Raw genomic sequence first — 4,931 nt, forward strand, 5'->3', positions numbered from 1 at the left:
CAGACAGGTGGGATCTCCACAATTTCATGCCAGAAGGCAATGAGACATATCCATTGGAATATATCTGAATTATTTTCCATGACTGACATTACTGAATTAGCTAATTTAAAGTTAAATAACTTGACTCTGCTCTGTTACATACTCTGTCTGATCCATGGGTGTGTTTATCCACTCTTCATTTCCCTTCAACTATTGCCTTTGTCTCTGCTGCTAAGGGCCTGGCCACCTTCAACATCAGGCCTGGCCACCTTCAACATCTGTTTGTGTGTTCATGTCACATTATTCAATACACATTATAGAGGTACACCTGTACATACTACAAACATCTGTAGGGTAACTTCTCATCCAGGTATTAGTATACTAACTCATTGCCATTGTCCCTATGCCCTAGTCGTGTGTCTGTGAACGTACTAGACCTCGCCCCATCGTGAGCTGGAACCTGGTTTGGTCAGTTTGTCCCACTCACTAGGTCCATACTTGCGAACATTAGAAAATGTTAAACTTAGACTTGGGTTTAAATTTAAACTTGAACCTTTTCTCCGTCTCAAAATCTGTATCAGCCAATTAAAATCATAGACGTAGTTTCACATGATAGAATGCTACATGTTAGCTGTTCCCATTGGATAACCTGGCACACTTAGCCCTATGCTAATAACACCAGCTGGGCATGATTCTTTCTTGTAACAAATTCTGCATCATCCAATTCAGTGGTGACCTGTCATTCAGGGCAGGTGGGGCCCCACCTATTTTGAGCCCCACATTTTTAGCATGTTTTTTTTTGCATGTAATTTTGGCATTAATACATGTCACATATCAGTTTGCAAACTATGTCAAAAAAATATACATCATTGAGCCACATAGAAACATGGTCTATTTTTAGTTTTCTTGAGTAAGGCAGCTTCAAAATGCAGGTGTTTCAGCCTAGCTCAGTGCTTTCTGTGGTGGTGGGGCAAGCTAGCAGAAAATACGGAGCGTTGCGCCGTGATTGGCTCAGCGTTCTGTCACTCATGGGGACACAACGTCACCACCAAATCTAAGGGTAGAGCTAGAAAATATAAGCCCCTTTGGTACTGCCATAGAGTTACATTAGAAGTGCCCATCCAACGAGGCTCAAGGTCATTGGCCACAGATAAAATGACGTCAAATCACATTATATCTACAGTAGCTTTGATTGGACTGATCATGTCAACGTCATACTTTCAAAATCTTAGCTAGCAGTCATCATCAATTAAGTCAACAATGTACTGGCAAATCCTTTTTAATAATCTTTGTCATATGAAGAGAAATAATGAAGAGAAATTATAGATTAAACGTATCCATGCTCATCGGCCATTGGACATAAACATTACACAACAAGTTGGAAATCGTAAATTCAACAATGAGTGGTTTGGTTGGAATCAGTGGCTAAATGCAAGCATTGCAAAGAAATCATTAGCCTGCTATTCAGTGGAGTGGCTGTGTGGTCCCAAGTATAAGATTAAGGGTCTCTTTTCCTTGTTTAAAATTATAAACATTCAACTTTGGCCATGCTGTCAATGAAGCATGATTTGTGCCGCGCTCAAAACGACTGTTAACTCGGAACTTCAAAATCTGACTTAAGTGAGTTCAAGACAACTGGGAACTCGGGAAAAACAAGCTATGACTGGGAAAATAAGTTTTGAACTTTCATCCAACTCAGAATTGTAAAATCGGAACTCGTGCCTCTTTCTAGAGCACGAGTTCCGATTCTACCTTTTTTTCAGAGTTCCCAGTTGTCTTGAAAGCACCATAAATCCAGAAAACGCCAGACTTTGAGGACAAAGTTTGATGACAAAATTTGCCCACGAAGGACAGCCGCGCCACCTTCCTGTTCAAGTGAGCACAGCACAACAACGTGAGTCCAAAAATGTCTTGTATGCTGCTGCATAAATTATGTAATATACCAGGGAGATATGTATACTGTAGCTAAGAAAGTAATACTAAGTACTGTATATGTGGTGTAGTACGCTGTTAGTAGTGTCACGCCTGCTCCCGCTACCCCTCCCTGGCACTCGAAGGTGCCAGGCTCCCCAGCATTACGCACTCCTGCCACCATCAGTATGCACACCTGCCTTCCCCGTTACGTGCATCAGCGATTATTGGACTCACCTGGACTCAATCACCTGTGTCATTACCTCCCCTATATCGGTCTGTTCCCAAGCTCTGTACCCTGCTTCAGGATTAATGTTAGTTCGTCTTTGGATACCCGTTTCTGATGCTGTCTCTGTCCTGTTTGTTGTCTGTTCCATATAAAATGTTCTACTCCTGCTTCTCTTCTCCAGCGTCGGTCCTTACAAGTAGCCCATGTGCCTCACCCTAATCATTTGGTCTATCTTCACCTCTTAATTTCGCCTACTGTTCTGACTTGGTGGTGCAGATGTAGCCTATAACCTGTTTTTGAGAAATATAATCATTGAATATTTTAAGAACTTTCATTGTCTGCTTATATGCCCCCTTTATTTAGCCAACGGTTCTGACTTGGTGTACAGGGAGAACACTGTAAGAACGGCCCGTGTTCTGAATTCTGTCGGTGAACATTTCAAAAGTGCTGAACAAATAGTTATATTGACTACCTCCTTCCTAACGCTCATTAATGTCTTAATCGAAATTATAGATTGCCTCTTATTCGCTTGTCGTCCCCTTATGCCATAGTTTGTACATCTCAATTGTCAGTAAAAAAAACTTTTGTTTAAGCAAGTCAGCCGTATCAGCAGTAAATGAGGCTGAATGTACTGTTTCGCTGCCAGACAAGTCTCTGCTTGGAGACCTACACATAAGCTACTGCTATATACATAATCGTCGCTACAATATAGACTATACTGTATATGGAAGCCCTAAAGCCCGAGGCAATTATATATATTTTTTAATGTTGACTATCTCGTTTGAACGACTTAGTATCTCTTTCAAACGATTTATAATCTCTTTAACTACTTAGTAAAAAAAAGTTGTTGAAAAGAGATACTAAGTCCTTGAAACTAGATAATTGTTCTTCTGTCTAATTAGGCCTCATTTGTTATGCAACTTGTCAGACCATGTAATGGTTGCTGCAATCGTTCATTCACTGATTCTATCCATTGATATGATTGACAGTTCTTTGATAGCCTAAAGAATGGCTGCTTTGAATGCCAGAGCATGTAATAGAGCAGATTTTCTTTTAATGTTGCCAGCCTTCTCTACGGCTCCTATTTCACTCTAGTACTGCTCAGCCACAAGCCTTGGGCATGCTCTGCCTAGAATATTTTTTCCTTTATCATTATATACAGAAAATGTATACATATATACAAAATAAAACACATACGAGCAAATCAGCCTGAATATCAGGGCTAACAACTGGAGTGCGTTTCGACTACTAATTCATACACACATTGCATCTTAAACTATTATTTAGAGATTGTAACCATTCTGTCCCCACTAAAAGTGTTTTTAGGGCTCCACACTGCACAAATTAGGAGTTCAACAAGGGTTCTTCTAAGATCCTCAAAGTTCTTCTTCTAAGATCCTCAAAGAACCTCCTTAGTTGGTGGGGGTTCTTGCAGGAACCTAACTGCCCAACTGAAACGTTTGGATTTTAATTTGAAAGGACAACAGATGCAGGCACTTAACTGTAAAAATGTAAATATCTCCTCAATTTAAGGTAAGGTTTGTCCCTTGTATGATCTAAATTGATATTGTTTTATGACGATAACGTCTATCTTTTCATATTTGTGCAAATCTTTCTAACACAGAAAATGGACACAATTCAATGGGTATCAATCAACAAAGAGGTAAGAATATGTAGTCTATAAGAATATGTTGAAGGCTAGCTGTATTGGGTGCAGATGACTGAACTACTCACTATTGTGTCTGTGTCTGCAGGTATACAGACAAGGAGGCATACATATGTAAATTGGTATTGGTATGTTATGCAGATCACATTTACCATCCTCCTTCCTTACCTCATCAATGAATATCCCAGAGGCCTCTACATTATGGACAAGGTATGTGTATGAAAACCATTATAAAAACTGTTTCTTTCATTCACATTCACAACAAAAACCAAGGTATGAATACTGTCGTGTCAATGTTTGGTTAATCATCTGTATAATTACAATTTTTTGGGATTCACAGACTTCACCCTCCCCACACCTCTGATGAATATAACAGGAAACCTGTTCGATCACCATGCACTGCAAAATCATTCTGGCTGTGGATACGGAGAACATCAACACGCCAGAGGATATACCCATTGGACTTGGGATTCTGCTGGGAGTTTACCTCATATTTAGATTTTTTAAAATTCTGCTTTGCCACTAAAATCATAATAAACACAGAACTAAAATATTGTGTTATTGTTGTTATTGTTACAGTATGCGTATTATTAATATTAATAATAATAACAAGGGAGGGGAGGTAGTTAAAAAATTATCCCCAAAAGGTTCTTACATTTACATTTAAGTCATTTAGCAGACGCTCTTATCCAGAGCGACTTACAAGTACATACATTCATACTTTCATACATACTTTTTTTTTTTGTACTGGCCCCCCGTGGGAATCGAACCCACAACCCTGGCGTTGCAAGCGCCATGCTCTACCAACTGAGCCACACGGGGCCCTACCTTCTTCAAAAGGTATGTCGACGATCCATTAAAAGGAGTTCTTTGAAGGACCCTTTTAAAGGGTTCTTCGAATAACTTATAGGGGTTCCCCCACATTTTCAATTTGAATAATCCCTAAAGGATACTCCAGGAACCTTTTCTTTTTAGAGTGCATCTACCGTCATTCCACCTGGAGCGTAAAGACATATCCAAGTTGGAGGCAATAGGAAATGTCAGGAATAACTTTACCCGCTCTGAGAAACAAGCCCTTAAATCTCCAGAATTACACATCTCTAGTCATCCTCCCAGTGGACAAGGAAGGCGCTGTTACTGTACACG

The 4,931-nt window shown here is 39.8% G+C and overlaps 1 non-coding gene across 1 annotated transcript; it reads right to left on the reverse strand.

Annotated features, from left to right (window-relative positions):
* Positions 1 to 4,533: 4,533 nt before the first annotated feature.
* trnaa-ugc lies at positions 4,534 to 4,609 on the reverse strand. The gene has a single exon. It is a non-coding gene; the product is annotated as a tRNA-Ala (tRNA).
* Between the last annotated feature and the right edge of the window lie 322 nt (positions 4,610 to 4,931).

Source organism: Salvelinus namaycush, chromosome 16 (genome assembly GCF_016432855.1).
Source record: "Salvelinus namaycush isolate Seneca chromosome 16, SaNama_1.0, whole genome shotgun sequence".
Lineage (NCBI taxonomy): Eukaryota > Metazoa > Chordata > Actinopteri > Salmoniformes > Salmonidae > Salvelinus > Salvelinus namaycush.